This window comes from Benincasa hispida, unplaced genomic scaffold (genome assembly GCF_009727055.1).
Source record: "Benincasa hispida cultivar B227 unplaced genomic scaffold, ASM972705v1 Contig397, whole genome shotgun sequence".
NCBI classification, from domain to species: Eukaryota; Viridiplantae; Streptophyta; class Magnoliopsida; order Cucurbitales; family Cucurbitaceae; genus Benincasa; species Benincasa hispida.
The window spans coordinates 36039-53981 of NW_024064832.1; the positions used below are offsets into that span (position 1 = coordinate 36039).

At 32.9% G+C, this 17943-nt stretch overlaps 1 pseudogene; it reads right to left on the reverse strand.

Annotated features, from left to right (window-relative positions):
• The window catches only part of LOC120069450, a 38122-nt pseudogene extending 28609 nt beyond the window's left edge, over positions 1-9513 (reverse strand).
• Between the last annotated feature and the right edge of the window lie 8430 nt (positions 9514-17943).

Genomic DNA, 17943 nt, shown 5'->3' on the forward strand with positions numbered 1-17943 from the left:
AGAGATGATTGTAATCTGCACGTTGGGGATGGAAGTAGCAAAGTAAAAAGTACTGTGTGACATGTGGCCTCGGACATGGTATAGTGTAGGGAGCCTAGGAAAATACAATGTTGAAGAACTGTGGAGGGAATCATAGTTAAGAATTGTACATTTGATGAATACATCGAATGGCGTTAGATCAAAACATGGCCAGCTTCTCACTACTGCTACCGCTTTCTATATGAACTATAAGATATAATTATGGTCCAATGTCAGCAATCAATTTCTCATAGATCAGATACTTACTTCCATACACAAGAACCAATGTAATTAAACAGGTACGAATAGTTATTAAACCTTCCTTTTATTTAATTTTTAATTACTTAAATTAGTAGTGACAGAGATCATGTTCCCTATTGTTCTTGCCTTTTCAGAGTCCCATCAAAAGTCAAGATAGTAAGGTATTTATTTTGTTTTAAGAATATCAGAGTACTTCAAGTAATGCGCTCGCGGTTCAAACTTCTTTGTAGTTCCCGAAGGTTTCCATTGTGGTGAAGATGTTAGAGCGAGCGAACATTGACCTCAATATAGCCGGAATGGAAGCCAATTACATCTCAATGTTTAAATGTGAAGCCCATCATTTCTGGGAAAACCAAAATCCTTTTATTTGTTCTCCTCTTTCTCCTATAGCTTCTCCATTAGGCTTAAGACTATTTTTTAAGAGATGACTATTTGATTGAAAAAAAATTTATAAATAATTTTTTATTTCTAAAGCAAACTAGTTTTAAATTATTTTTGTAATTGCCATTAAAACTTTAGCACCCAAATTCTCTTAGAATTAATTTGTTGGGTGACCAAAATAAGTTTTTCTTTTGTTGTTTTAGAAAGAACAAAAGAAATGTATCCTTAGACTATCAATATATATTTTGAGTAATGTTAAATTCCACAAATGTCTTCTTTATGAACATTTTTTTCTGTGTATTACATAATAGCATGATGCTAACATCTGTGTATTGCCATTGTACTTTTTCTATCTTAATGCCATTACACATTCAGTTTTTCTCTATTTTATTTAAAAAATGCTTGCTTTATTAATAGTTTCTTTTATTTAGTAAGCTAAGTAAAATATCTCTAAATCTTATGTATGGCTCGAGAGAAATTTGATTTGTGATGGATCAATAAACAATTACTATTCAATAATAAAGAGATTCAAAGATAGTTATGACATAATTGTTACTTATAGAAGGCTAAAAGAATTTCTTGTGGGATAAATGCATGTAATGGAGCATAAGAGTACAACTTCTTGATTCTATAGTACAATGACTTTATTTAATGAATGTATTTATTTCATAATGAGTCTAAAAAATTTGTACAATAAATGGCTAACAAATATTAGATCATAAGATCCCATGTTGGATTCTTTAAGGACTCTATGAAGACAATTTTGTTGGAAAAGAGCAAATAAATAAAAGTTGGAAAATCTCAAATTAATATTTAATATTGTTGTGTTTATGAACACGGAATGAAATTCTAGAAAGTTAAAAATATTTATAGTTTTGAGGTGTATATGCATTATCTCGTTACCCATTTATTAAAAATAAAGCGTTATTTATGTAATATGAATAATATTTGAATTGTTCGGGTTGATGCCCTAAATCTCATGGTATTTATAGTTTGCTAACTGTTATTGTTACGACATAGTTTTTATTAATTAAAATAAGTGTTAATTTATATTGATATTTATTACACTAAACCAAAACCAGAAAACTAAGATCAAGGTTATTAGGTGAAGCTTAAACATGTATGTAAAGACATACAGATGGATTTAAGTATAAATGAACGTCTATAGTAGATGAGATAAGTTAGTAGTGTTATCCTTATGACACTACAGATTACAAACCGTTTCTAATGTTTCTAATCATTGTAAAGTGTTACAAATGATCTGCTCCTGACCATTCATGTGGAAATATGCGAGCGGGGGATTCTATACAAAGAGTTTGTATAAGACCAAACCACGCAAATGAATAGTCTCCCGTAGATACCATTGCTACAGAGACTTTCATTTCACCGGAATGACCATTAGGTGACTTGCCTTAATTCGAATGAATTGTGAATCCTACCTATGAGCCGCGTAAACTGATTACATAAGTTGAATAGTGCAGAGGGGGGGGGGTTTTGTCGACTATAGCTACCACTTTGGGATTAGTTTGATTGGGGAGCTGGAAACACACTACATAAGAGAAAAGCTAGATAAATTAGCTTCTTAACGGATCATTCTTAAAGTCTTGAACAATAATGTGTCACACCCTTCTAACCCGAGTGGGATTTTAATGCTATATCTTTACTATGACTAAATGTTATTAGAGAATATCAGTGATAACTTACGAGTTTGGGTTGTACTACAGGGTAAAAAGTAAATTTTGACTCAGTTTACTTACGAGCAATTTGTGAAGGTGAATGCATTGTTTATTGGTTACATCCAATTAAATAGAATAAATTGCCCAAAAAATACGGAAATAACATAATCATTTAAGCCTAGTAGATTATATTAATTTGATACAAGCTATACTATAAAACACATAATTTCAATAAAAAGGTTTCACTTGAATACATTTGCCAGATTTCCACTTACTTGCAATGTCCACGAAATTGACATTCAAATCTTCAGTAGACTACAAGAGAATCTTTCTCTATTGATCCTAGACTTGATTGAGTGTGGAACTCTTATTGATAGGGATTTCTGTGGCTTTGAGAAGGTTTTTGAAGAAGGAAAAGAAGTAGAGCATGGAATTTCCAAAAATTTCACATCATCTCATGAATCTCAGCACGTTTGAAGTATTTAATCAACTTCATCATGCACGCACTTCATCATTTATCAAAGTAGTTAGTGTGTTGATTTAGAAGAAATGCACCAAAGAATCGAAAAAATGGTAAATCCACTTAAAACCCAAAAAGATCTCATTAATTATATTTAACATATAATTTACATAACATACTAAATTCAATTTCTGACATTGGAGTTAAAATTGAATTTGATTGATTTTAAATAATTAATTAAAACCATTTAATTAATTAAATAATAATAATTTATTATCAAAATATAAATTAATAAAACACGTAATTCAAAGATATGATCCTTCATGTAATAACTCACTCTCTCATCATCATTCAGAATATATTGAACCTCCAATACATTTGATTTTCAATAATAAACATTAATTATATTAAATAAAAATATATTCCAAACCCTAAAATTGAATTTTGAACAGTTCAAACTTCAGTCAATATTTCTAACGAAGATTTAATCTTTTCGAGCTACGTAGAGAGATCTTATGGACCTACAGATAGGAAGCTCCAACGATTTGAGATTTTTTAATTGACTAAACTGGTTAAACAGAATTAATCAATATTATTAAGCCTACTGACATTACCACTAAGCTCAATAGTTGCACCCTCCTAACTGTAAATATATTTTTATCCACTTGATTTAACCATAAATCAGTAAGTCGATCCTTTCACTGGGCATTTGGAATTTACAGCTAGGTGAAATTACGTTTGAGCCTTATAATATCAATGTGTCGTCTTAAGTTCTTACTGATTCTCTATTGAACAATTAGTTAGAGTCCACTAATAAAACCATTCCCTCTCTGTCATAGAGGGAGGGAGGCTTCTTTTGTTCAAGATACGGCAATCAATAATTAAAGAGAACAACCTATACTACTAACATCTAAGATGGGTATGAGTGAATTTCATCTTTACGACTATTTGATCCTCATGCTATCTATTCTAGTTTTAATCCCAAAACAGGAGGCTTTTGAGGGTGGCATTGAACCATTCTCCTATGCAAATCAAAGGAAAATTCCCGAATAAACAAGAATTCATAGGGTAGTTTAAGATTTAAATCGAGTTTACCTTACGTATCTAATTTTGAAAATTGTCAGTTTTAACAGTAAACTGAGTGTTATAAAGAAAAGTGACTCTATTACGTTGTTTGTCATGAAACGGTCTTTTTTCATAGGATGCCTTTACTCGCATGTTCTCCACATGAATGATTTTTAATCACCATGTTTGTAGTCAATTATACAAAGTCGTGCGCATCCATTGAGTTCCCTAGACGAGTACAATCTCATCCATATTACTTATACGATCTTGTGGGCATTATACTAAAACTTGATCCATTTTATGTTCTCTACATTTAAAGTTAAAGTATTCAACCAGCATAGGTTTCTTTATAGATTTTATAACAGAATGCCAATTTCTAATAACACTTTTATGAATGGAACTTCGATATTATTTTATGCAAAAATAGAAATGCTTTAGTAAATTATGAACTGCAAGTTTTAGGATATTCCCAACCAAGGGACACCCCCCCCTCCCCCCCCCTAAGAAATATATCTATAAAGAGATCTGAGTTGATCTGTCTTTAATGAGCGACCGACAATTAATAAAAGGTGATTTAATTTAATTAAAGAATTTAATTAATTAATCTCGTTATCATTGGAGCTTCAATTTGTATAGTCCAAAGTCCCCTTTGTCTAGCTTAATAAAGATTAATGAGAACAAATTAATTTTAGATTAATTGAATTACTTCAAATTAATAAAGGGATTTAATTATATAAGATACAATTAATATTGATGCTATAAGATATGTATAATAAAAAAGTTTAATGAGAGGAATAAATATTTAATATGATCAGATATTAATTTTATATAATTGTGATTTCTTATATAAAATATAGGTAAAATTTAATATGAATTTTTAGTTCATCATTGAATACTATAGGTTTATATGAGACAATATAAACTGATAGTTAATTATATGTGATATAATTATATGTCTAGAATACAAATACATGCAGTGGAAGAAAACAGAATCATTTAATCATTCTATATTCCTTAATTTTTGACATCAAAATAAACATGTTCATAGGGTATTAGAATTTTTCAATGACATTACCTTTGAAGTAATTCCTCAATCCAAGCTACCTTCACGTGATTTCATCTCTTAAATCTTCAGTGAACCACCAAGAGATTTTCTCTTACTTTCTAGCTTGAATTTAAGTGGAACTAAAAAATAGAAGTGAATTTGTGAAGGGAATAGAATGGTTCAAGTGAAGGCATGTTAGGTCTTTAAAGGATGTATATTTTCTTGTTAATTCCCCCAAATTGTTGTGATTATGTGCTTCAAATACTTATTTTTTTAATTAAAACAGTCCTCAAGCATTTAGAGTCATTAAGAAGAAGATTATGTAACCAGATAGATCAACACAAGGAAGAGAATCGAGTAAGACACCAAAATTACCATTGGTACATCAATTATCCAGCGTAGTATTTGTAGAATACTATAAAGTTACAATTGTTAAGGTAAAGCGTTGAGAGTAATCCCGCCTCCCGAGCCTGCCTCTTCGCAGCTCGAGGGGAGGCGTGAGACGGCAAATACCACCCTTCTTTGTAATTACTACTGCCCCATCCTCTATTACTACATTAGCTAACTTTAAGCTAAAGACTGTAATCAAAACTGGTTGACTAAGCCCCTCCCTTTAATTACAAACAGTGATAACATTTATACAACTTTCAGACTTAACTAACAAAGTTTACATCAATAACTCTAAAACAGAAAGTTGTTATTTTGGGGCTGTAGGCAGACCTTAACTTAGCGCACCTTGAAACTCTCACATTTTACATACCGGGAAAGAAAAATATGAAGAAAATAATGACTGCAAGAAGCTAGTGAGGTGGTAAGCACTTTTCTAGAGTCTATTTCAATCATAAAGTAACAAACATATCACAACTACGAGATTAGTACATTCAAATTAGCCTCGAATGAGTCTGCTTCACAACTCATCTACACCGAACGGTCAGATATGTTTTTTTGTTTTGTTTAAACTTAATACTATTCATTAATGAGATCTGTTCTCAAACTCTACCTACAATACGGTCGAGAGTTAAACTGATACTTAGTCATGAACGCTTATCTCTTGTGTTTCATGTTTCTATGTGCAAAATTAGATCACGCTTATGTGGGCTCAAACTAGGCAACGCAGTCCTATTACCATTCACCATCGAGTTTCCTCTGACAGGCTCAGGAACTAGACGTCTCGGTCCCCTGACCATCCTGTGAGGTTCTACTCGAGGCTCCAGAACTAGGTTTATGAACCCCTGACCATCCGTTCATTATTCTCATTTCAATGCTAATTACTCATTCCATAATATAAGCCATACATATACTCTATTAATATTATTCTTAAGACTCAAAGGAAATTACCACTCACCCTTGGTAAGTAGACCTTTCTCTCTAGAAGTTCTTTTGTTTCCTTGAGGCTCCCTTTATGAACCCTACAATCCAGATTTATTTCTTGAAGCCTGCATATTCATTCATAGTTCTAGACCTTATTTACGAGATGCTTTTCTTCTACAAAATGCTCTTAAAATGTATCAGGAAGAGTACCTTAAATTCTAATGATTATTAAATCCAGTCTGTTTTTCTCGGAATTCTCAAATCATTCAAGACTACCTAAACTATACTCAAGAGCTCAACCATTCTTATTTTCTCCATTCTCTAGTCTGATTCCTTAGAGCTTCTTCTTCCACAACCCTTACCTTGAAAAACTAGACTCTTAAGATTTTCAAGTGGTTTGGATCACTCAAAACGCAACAAGTAGTCTGGAAAAATCCTCATCCTAAGTGATGCTACTTCCAGATCTCACTATCTGACAGCATCTCCTCCTCTTGGAAATGCCCATAGTTTTCCTCTTGATCTGCTCTCAAACACTCTTCCTACTGTTCTTTGAAGAGAATTGTGTTATGAACTAAAGAGTCACTTGTGGTCGGTATGGTATTTATAGGCCAAATGAACCGATCCTTCTTTCATTTCTAAGGCTATCCAATGCAACGATTACTCCTACTTTAGCAACTTTTGGAGCTGTTCGCACCAAGCTTTGCACCACCTACTTCTTTTGCCATTTACTTACTTCCATGCCACTCACCTATTGCATGAAGTTGATGTTGTCTTTCCTCATCATAAACTTCTTTGCCCAGGAAACTCTATTGTTTCCACACCTCTACTAACTCAAAGTTCAATTTCCTCTCGGTTCAGCCACTTATCTGGGTGAATTCATTAGCCTTGCATAACGCAAGTCTTAGCCACTGCATAAACACTTGACCCATTTCGTCTAGTCCATCGTTTAGTAGCTCTTGCACTCATCGCATAGCTCTAATCGTTTACTAAATCTCTTGCTGACGCATTATCACCCAACCAGCTCGCTATCGCTCATCATCTAGCCCTCTCACTGTTACCAATCGCTGTAGCACTGCCGCACCATGCACAAACTACACTCCATCGTATAGCTCCCTATTTAGCAATCTCTCACTGTTAATTGAATTGCTTATCGCGTATTCTCTCCGCTGGTTATGATCTCGCTGTCGCTCAATCGGTCTTAGTGCATAACTATCGCCTAGCTCCTACGGTGTCATTGCTTAGGCTCTAGATTGTACATCCCATCGTGTGTAGCGCCATACTGCCTATCGTCTAACGATTTCACGCCCATCCACTTTAGCACGTCGCTCATTGTGTTTAATTTTGCATCGTCTAAGCATGTGTGTCTATCGTGCAACACCCATCATCTTTAGCGCTTCCTATCGTTTGTAGCCGCTCACGTTATGTGTAGTGCCCGTTGTATCGGTTTATTGTCTAGTGCCTATGCATCACTTGCCTAGATGATTTAGCAATCGCTTAGCACCACGTAGCTACACGATCGTCTGCACAGTGACCTTGCATCATTGATTTTAGCACCTCTCACTCTCGCTCATGCAGTTCTCTTATCATCCCAACGCAAATGAAGCAACTTTTTGGGAAGCCCTCTTGCCAATGCTTCGAGCCAACATGCGGTCCCCTGTCATGCAACGTTTGGGCCCAAAAACTTTCATAAACTCACGCATGGTTGTCCTCTGACTTTAAGACTTAATTCTTTGTAACCTCTACAAACTAAGCTTCACTCATGTGTTAATGTTTCCTAACACAAACACATGTTTCTTTTTTGACTTCACACTTAGCAAATTTTCATAGTTAAGCTCAACTCCAAATCTACTAAGGCAAATCTCATTCCAATACTTAGAAATTTCCCTGTCTCTGTCAACAATAGGAATTAACTTACACTTATTAATTTCCTTAATTACCTATTTAAATAGAGAATTGAGATATGGGTTCACATGACTCAATCAACCATCAAGGAAATTGTTATCGAGCTATCAAGTAAGGTTCTCGACGTTATCGAGCTAATTACTAAAAAGGTCATCGAGTATGCCACGAGTATCGAGATTCCATCAAGCGAGTGTCGAGGGCGAGTATTAAACGGAAAACTCGATGCGTTCGTTCTTTTTTCCAGATTTTACGCGATTCATACCGCGCAATGCGCCTCGCGCAACAAGCATCAACGATGCGTCTCACGCATTCCTGCCAACACTATAAATAGATTTTTTCATTTTTTGCTAAGGGGAGGAGGATAGTTTCTTTCATTTTCTTGCTGAAGGGAAAAAGAAGCACATTCTATGGGCTAAATTTCTATCTGTATCAATTAATTCTCCCCAGTACCAATGTTTGTATTAAGGACATTAATCCCAAGAGATCGACCAATGTGAATTCCATCAGAATTAATACTATCTCCTGGTGCATTTATGGTGAAATGTTGGAAGGTGAGGTTCTTACAACCCAATACATTGACATGAAAGTTCTTGCTATCTTTAGACGTTATATCACTTACTGTCGAATTTTTTATAACGCTTAACTTCAAACTCTGCATTTTTTTAAATAAAATAAATTATCATACTTATATATATTTACTTAAAAGAAAGTAAATGTAAATGTTAGTTTGACAGTTAAAATTGTAACAATAAATAATATATGGGCCAACAGTACTAAACATTTTTGTTACGTGATTAAATTGTGCTTACCATAGGAATACGATCACACTTTGGGTTTTTATGGCAATCATTTTTCTCCCACGCCACTTTTCCTTGCCCATTTAAAACACCACCACCTGTTAATGTTAAGTAATCGATATATCTGAAACTAATCCATTCGTCTCCTGTTAGATCCGGTGGTGCCTGCAATGTTCCTTGAAGTTGAATTTCGATGGGGCTTTTGCAAGGGCCCACCAACTGAACTGCACTTAACTTGTAAGTTTCTTTTGGAATAATGACTTTACTTTGGGTTGTTGATGCACAAGCTTCCTTCCATGCATTTGTTAGAGCCGATTTAATTTTTAAAATATATTAATAAATCTTATTGATGCCACTAGATGTTTTTTTCTCCCAATCGATGATAATAAAAAATGATAGTTTACCTGAGATATTTCAGCATTAGGTATAGCACCATACTTTGTCATATCGAAAACACCATCACTAGATTGAGATTGCCCTCTAGATAAAGAAAACAATATGAATGATAGAGCCACAAAGTTCAATGTTGTACGCATCTTGTTCTTCTTCTCTACGTCTATATTTTTTCTTTTCTACCCAATCTTTTGTATAGTTTTGTTTTGGAAGAAAATGTTTGTGATGTTTCAATTACAAATCAAAGTATTTATATTGAAATAGAGAAATCCAGCACCACTCAATTTCTCCTATAATTAGTTTTCTCCTTTACTCCAAATAAGCCTAACTAAGTATACTACTTGTCAAACTATGATAAACTATTTATGTCCAAAAACATGCCATACCTTTCACCCAACCTGATCAAATGTTATCCCACAAATGTCTATCTTGGATAAAATAGTTTTGTGGGTGAAAAAGTAAACAAAAATAAGTGGCCCATTGTAAACATGCATAATTTTAGGAAAAAAAATCTTTAAAAAACTAAATATAACAATGGAATTGTAATTATTTTGTTATTTAATTAAAGTTTTAGAACTAGTGGTAAGAAATTTATCCAAATTAAAAGAGAAAGATCAAAATTTAAAATTATTTAAAATTATATTTCTTATCAAATTATCTTAAAAGATATTTTATTTTATACGTACGATCTCTATTTTAATCAATGTTGTTAAATCCATTTATTATTGTCGATGACTCTTAATTATGCCGTAATGTTTATTAGACATTTTTATTGTTTTTCTAGTACCCTTGAAATTATTTGTTATTTAATTAAAGTTTTAGAACTAGTGGTAAGAAATTTATTAAAATTAAAAGAGAAAGATAAAAATTTAAAATTATATAAAATTATATTTCATATCAAATTATCTTAAAAGATATTTTATTTTATACGTATGGTGTCTATTTTAATCAAGGTTGTTTAGTCCATTTGTTACCGTCGATGACTCTTAGTTATGTAGTAGTGTTTACTAGACATTTTTATTGTTTTTCTAGTACCCTTGGAATTTATTAATTGTTCATTTTCTTAAATTTCTTGATTGTGACAAAAAAAAAAAAGTGTCTTCTTATCATTATTTTGTGTTGGCTTTTTGACCATTAATCTCAAATAATTAATTAAGATTTATTAATTATTTAATATTTTGATGATAACAAATTTGAATAACTTTATTAACAATTTGAGTGCTTTAAAGTGTTCATTGGGTAAAGCTTGAAATATCGATTCCAATACAATTTGAGTCACTCAAACTAGAGCTCAAATGAAGAAGATATAGCCGAAAAGAACATAACGAAAAAATCTCAATCTGATGATGTGGTAGATTTTTTTCCATCAAAGTGGTCCAAGTAAAAGGTGCCACTTGGGGCAATTGAGAAGTGACACATGGTGGGTTTTGGAGTTTTTGTTGAATTTCAAAAGAAAATGAGTGTTAAGAAGATATATTATTATATTATTTTATATTTGTGTTTAGCGGCTAGTTGGGTAAAAAAAAAAGAGAAAAGAATAAAAAAAATTATCATCATTCACTTTCTATTGGATATACCTTTGATTTTAAAAAGAAATTATTATTTTTACATCTACTTTTAACTCTCCACCATTGATTTCATTTTACCAACATCCAGTGGCCCAAATTGAATTTGGATTTCACCATCCTCCCTCCCTTTTTAAACTCTTAATCTTGTCCACATTTTAACATCAATTTTCATTTTTTCCGATCCCCCAAAAATAAAATACAGAACCTCCACATTAAAGTGGACCATTGATGACGAAAAATTGGAGGTCAATTTTACTCGACAACCAACTTCCCTTGGACGCGGTATGCGATGCATGTTCCAAAGATATGTGTTGATAGTCATGCGTTGGAATGAAAAATGTGTTAACGAGTGTATATGATGACCATGCGTCCTGCCACAAGTTTTCTTGCGTTCACGCCAAGTATAATATGAACACAAGTTTCTCGGGTAATCCGAGGTCAAACACAGGGACTTGTAGCTATATGTTTGTGGTGATGTACATGTGGCGATTTAAATAAAAGAATGGAGGGGATGTTGCTACGTTAATCCTAATCCTACTCCTATCTAACAGAAAACACAATGAGAATGTGCATGAAAGGTAGAGATGCGACAAACCTTGACATGAAATAAATGTGTGGGAAAATAGATAAAATACGGAAATGTTTTCATTGCAAAACTTAAGAGTGATCGCAAGGGCAACCTTAGTCAATGCAATCCATGCAATCATGCTACAACCATACACGACAAGTCAATTTCCAATGAAAATGTGGTGCTTCTAATTCTCGGACGCACGTGTTGAACGCAAAGTGTCCATAGAGCTTATTCCTAAGTCTCTACTCTTGTCCTATGCTACGATGCAGAATTCATGAAAGCAAGTTGACCGCATTCAATCGTATCCTATCTCTAGGATGCATGCGATGTGTTAGTAACAAATAGTGCTCATTCCTAAGTGCCTATCTCTTGTGTTATCTGTTCTAATCTGACTCTTCCAAGCCTAGATTCTGACTTGACCTTCCCAAGCCTAGATCTTGTCCTTAGACTACCCTTCCGAGTATCCCTAATGGACGAATGAAGCATACATAATACAAGACAACCGCATAAACTTTGCTGACCTAAGATTGTTACTATCCCTAGTGAACAATGCATACCTTGCTTAATGCGTCCAACCACTTACTCTCCCGAGTAGTTGATTGTTGTTGACTTCACTCATAGACAAGCAATATGTTAGCCTATAGACAGGCATTGCAACAGCTCATACTAAGCAAATAAGATTACTCACATACTCGCGCAACACATACCTCTCCGTAGTTTGCTACATGCTTCATATCCCTAATCTACATGACTAAGTATGCAATACCCAAGCAATCCCACTAAATATTGCAATGAAAGTAAAGATGCTAAGCAAGAAGATGGAGATAGAGTTGAAGGAATAAAGAAATGCATTGAAAATAGATTGTATTGATTTCTTAATTCCAAAATGTTATACAATACAATATGAAAAAAGAAAGGAAAAGAAATGACCGGCTGGAAGCAAAGATTTGCTTCCAGCGGATGTGCGTCAAGGCTGCCGGTGGTGCCATGGATGGGTGGAGGAGCTGACTCTCTCGAGATCTAACTTCGATCGAAAGCTCCGGTCGTCACTCGGAATGGATGAAGGAGGTGAAGAACTCTCAGCCGTCTTCTCATGCTAAATTGCCAAGAATAAATAACATACCAGATTCCATTGAAATTGATGATAGCTTTAAGATGATTATTGTCTTCTTCAACCAAAACATTGAATGCCCTTAGTGGGATCTCTATCTAAATGGGATTCAAGAAAGACTGAGTGCGAATTATTTTGGTATTTTGAGGATCATAGCCCGAATGTCTCTTTATATAGTAGTTTAATTAGGGTTCCCATTAACTCTAATTAATTAGGAATAAGTTTCTATCTATTAACTCCATACTCAATTAGGAATCTAGGCCCTTAATTAATTAGATCACATAATAGACCCAATCTAATAAAATAGCCCAATGTGATAAAATATTAATCTACATACATAGCTCATACTTTAATTGTATGTGTTATTATTTAAATACGTCTAATATGTCATTTTTTCTTTCCTAATGAATTAAATGCATATTCCAATGATTCAAATTTCAAAATGTCTTTTAGGCATTTAAATTTAGATATAAATAAAATACGGAAACTGAATTATATCTAAAATTCTCACTTCCATTAGTTTGAGTAAAAAGGGTTAACGATCATAAAATTACTAAATAATACAGAGTAGGAAAAAACAGACACCAAAAAATATACTGGTTCACTTCAAACTTGGGAGGACGTCCAGTCTTCTGCAACTGCAGATTTTACTATGATGAAGATAACAGTACCTCATCTATTCTTGCACCGAGATATGAGCAAGCTACGTGGAACTATCCCCTAGACATAAAGGACAGACATGTACTCCTACTACAGCTAAGTGATACCAACTGACATCTTCTTCAATCCCGAACACATGTTTTTGAAGAAATATTGAAGAAGGCACATTCTGCAAATGGTTTGACCCCTTCCTTCAAATCTGTTGTCAACCTGGAGACTTTATCCTTGATCTTAGCACTTGCTCTGGCCTTCCATTTTGATGTCCTTATTCGCTTCTGCGACTTCTTCAATTCATTTTATTTTCTAACAAGTGGGAGTTCGTGATAGCCATCAACTTCCTCTCTCAAACTTCCTAATTGCTTCTGAACTGACGTACCTTGATTTGACTGATCAACATTGGCTATCATTACTGCTGGCTCAACTATATCTCCACACTTGGCATCTACCGCTTTAATTGGCATCCACCGTCTCTCTTATCCTTTGACAACACTAAACGACATTTGTACAGTGTAGAATTTTTATGGCCAACTTCCACTACTTGGGATCCCAACATGAGTTTACATTGGCGACTGCCAAGCTCACACATGTAACCCTCATCATTTAATTTACCAATAGAGATGAGATTTATTTTATCTTAGGCACAAACCTAACATCTCGTAGTACTAACTTTTCTTCAAACTATGTCTTCAAATTAATGTTCTCAATCCCAACGATCTTGGAAACTCTACTATTCCCCATTCTCACTAGACCACGATGTCTTGATGTGAAAGATGTGAATAGATTCCATCTGAAGCTATGTGTACTGAAGCTACACTGTCAATTGTTCATTTAGAGGCTTGGCTACTACTTTGTGTGTAACTCTCAACACAGGCATAGACATCATTAATTATTTCTTCATCAGCTTCAACAAGATTTATCATTACCTCTGGTTTTCTTTTCTGATCCTCTTCTAGTTTCCTACACTGATTTTTGAAGTAACCTTTCTTGCGACAATAAAAACACTCTATTTTCTTATTCCTTGTCTTCCATTTTTTATTACTGACCCATCGTTTTTGGAGTCGACCTTGCCTTTATCTTCACCACTAAAGCTGAACTAGCAGTTGATTTTTTACTACTGTCTTTCCTACTAATTTTTTCAGATATAGCTAAATCACAAATCCCTGAAAACTTTAATGTGTTATCCTTCACTGTATTAGTCTCATCGGCTACAAGACTAGCAACATTCATTGACAAACACATCCTGATGATTATAATAATTGCTTCTTCATTCAGATTCTCCATCTTCATCTTAAATCCCTTTTGGTCTCTCTTTTAATGGCTTATGCAATTTCTTCCACTGACAGCATGAGTATTATATAAAAACATGAGAGAAAATTCTTCACACCGAAAAATTTGTGGCTGCCGCAAAAAAAAGTTACGAGTCTCCATTTTCTTTTTATAGTTCATGAGTGTTATGATTATTTGTGGCTGCCGCAAAAAAAAGTTACGAGTCTCCATTTTCTTTTTATAGTTCATGAGTGTTATGATTATTTGTGGCTGCCGCAAAAAAAAGTTACGAGTCTCCGAAAAATTTGTGGCTGCCGCAAATTCTTCACAATTATCATTTTAATTATTTTTTGTATTCATATTCAATTTATAATTTATTATAATATATATATTTTTTGAAAATATACATATCATTTGCATTGCAACTAATATTTTGTAGTCTAAATTTTTTCATAAAATATTTATTTTTTAATAACTGTGGTAAGAAATTGAACAAATTAAAATTTAGAACAAATGTGAAAAATAAATTAATGAAATGATAAATTTGAGAAAGATACCAAATTTTTAGGAAAGCTGAAATCTAAAAGGTCCATCAAATAGGTTTAGCACGTTAGAATAAATAAAAAATGATTCTAGATAGATTAATAAATAAGCTGATTTATCAAACAATCCCAGCGATGAAGATTATTATATAATCGCATTTTAGGATTTGCGAAAGCAATCTCAAACGGCCTTTAATTAATTTCATAAATTGATAGTATATTGGATACCTTTCTCGGCCTTTTGATTAAGATCAAGTATAATATTTGTTCTTATCGATGATAGTACTGAAATGTAAATTGAGAGTATTAATTAAAACATTATATGAAATTGAAAATTGCCTAAAGAATTTAAAATTATTCTATATTTTTAAACATTACTTAATTTTTCATATATATAATGAAAACTGTGACAAAGGAGGAATACTTGGCTTCTTTAAGAAGGTAATTTATTCCAATATTTTTTTTGAACAACTTTAATCCAATATTTTATATATCGCTTCTTTTCATTTTTTTTTAATTTTAATTTTTGAAAATAAAATTTATAAATAATATTTCTCTAGATTTTTTTAAAACCTTGTCATTCATTTTCGTTTTGAACTTTTAATCATGAAGTTTTGAAAACTAATTAAAAATGCAGTATTTAAATTTTATTTTTGTTTTTAAAATTTGGTTTAAAATTTAAATATTTATGTAAAAAAGATGAAAATCATTATAAATAAATTAGAAGAAAATAATCATAACCCTTAGAAACTAAAGCAGACAAACAATTGATCGTCAAAGGAAACTTTGAGTATGTTCAATTTAACTTTTCAAGTATTTAATTTAGAAAATAAGTCAATTTTAAAAAAATTGAAATATTTGATAACTAGAAAAAATAATTTTTGAAATACTTTCACAAATTTATTTTAAAACATCATTATTATTCTTATTAATATTAATAATTGAATAACAAAGTAAAACATTTCAAATGGTTGTTGTAAGGTACTAACACCTCAACTACCAGTCAATCATTTGAATCTAACTTTGGTTAAGTATTCCAGTTTTTCTTCAAACTGAAATGGATAACTAATCACACCCCACAATTTTTTGTGACAACTGCAAAATTCTAACCTCGAAAGAGACTCATAAGAAAGGACGTTATTGACCGCTTTGTGTCGTAATGACGTTGCAACAGAGTAAGTAACTATTACATAATAAGTTACATCAATTGTGTTATCAAAATAAGCTACGAAACCTTATTCATATACTAGATTCTTTAGCCTATTTATTAGGTATGATCCTCTTATATGTCATCCAAATATTATTAAGATTACATAAATAATATTTTATTTTTAATAATATGGATAATGGGATAATGCAAATAACTAAAACTATAAATATTTTTAACTTATATTAAATTTCAAATTTCATAAATACAATATATTAAATATTAATTTGAGATTTCCAACTTCTATTTTATTTCTCTTCCAACAAAATGTCTTACAAGTTCTTAAGATCTAGCAATGGGATCATATGATCTAAATATTGTAACCTTTAGTGATACAAATTTATTAAACTCATTAATCAATTTACATTCATTAACTCAAGGTTGTTGTACTATAGACCAAGGGTTATACTGTTATGCACTATTACATGCATTTTGATCAATCAAGAATTCTTTTATCTCCTCAATAACAACTTATGCCATAACTGTTGGGATTGGTGTCCTAATTCTCCCGGAGTCTCGTTGTTTTGTAAAGTTACAAAATTTTCAATGAATAAAATAAGTATTATTTAATTCTAGCATTTACTCATATCCAATAAACAAAGCTCCTTAGTTATCTTATGTGAACTTAAGCATGTATATGTGATATACAAGTGGATCATGCCTTAAGTGATAATCTAAATTGGTCTGTAGTATAAGGATTAAGGTGAGATACCTGATCCTGGTGACACTACGATACGACCCGCTTTGTAGAGATTTGCAAGTATTGTAAACTACTACAGATGGTTGATCCTGACCATTCATGTAGAGACGTAGAGCGGGGGTATCCTATACAAAGAGTTTTTATAAGACCTGGACCACAAGATGACTAGACTCTGTATATAACGCCGTTGATACTAGAGACTTACATCTCAACTAAACGACCATAGGTGACACGACATCAATCCTGAGTGTTTTGAGAACTCCTGTCTTTGAGGGCAGTTCTTTGATTAGTATGGGTAAGAGTGGTCAGATTGCCAACTCAACATGCCTACCTTTTTGGGGACTTGTCTGATCTGGAAGCTGGGAACTCAATCCATAATATGGAATTCTCTCCTTTCCCAAAGCAGGGATAAATAAAGAGATTGCTCTCTTAAGGGCTAATTCCGGGTCTTGAACATAGTGGTCACAGCTTATCTTTGGAAGAAAAGACTCAGTCATAGTAGGACCAAGACTTATGTTCACTAGAGGGATCAGTGGTACTTAAGGAGATAGATGTAACTCCTGGGGCATAACGGTTATTGTCCAGCTGTACTTACGAGCAATTTGTGAAGAGTTGTCGCACTGCTAATTGGTTAAGATGGACACATAATATATCTGTGGTAAGGAGAGTTCAGCTATTGGTCTTTAGTGGAGTGCCTGGCAGTTAACGGATGGTGGATCCCGTGACTAAAGAGTTTAGTTAGTTATTCACGTATCGTTGGAGCTTCGGAGCTACAGGTCCATGAGGTCCCCTTGGTATCTTGAATTCAGTTGAGGATTAGTTCTTGGTGTTGATTTGAAATGTTCAAATAGACAAGAGGTATTTTGATTATATATGATATAATCGGTATGATGTATGAGATACATCTAATGGAGGATTGATGTAAATGAGATTTACATTAAGTACCATGGAATAGAAAAAGAACTATGGTTTATATGTTTCATGAGATGAAATATTAAAACTATAGGTT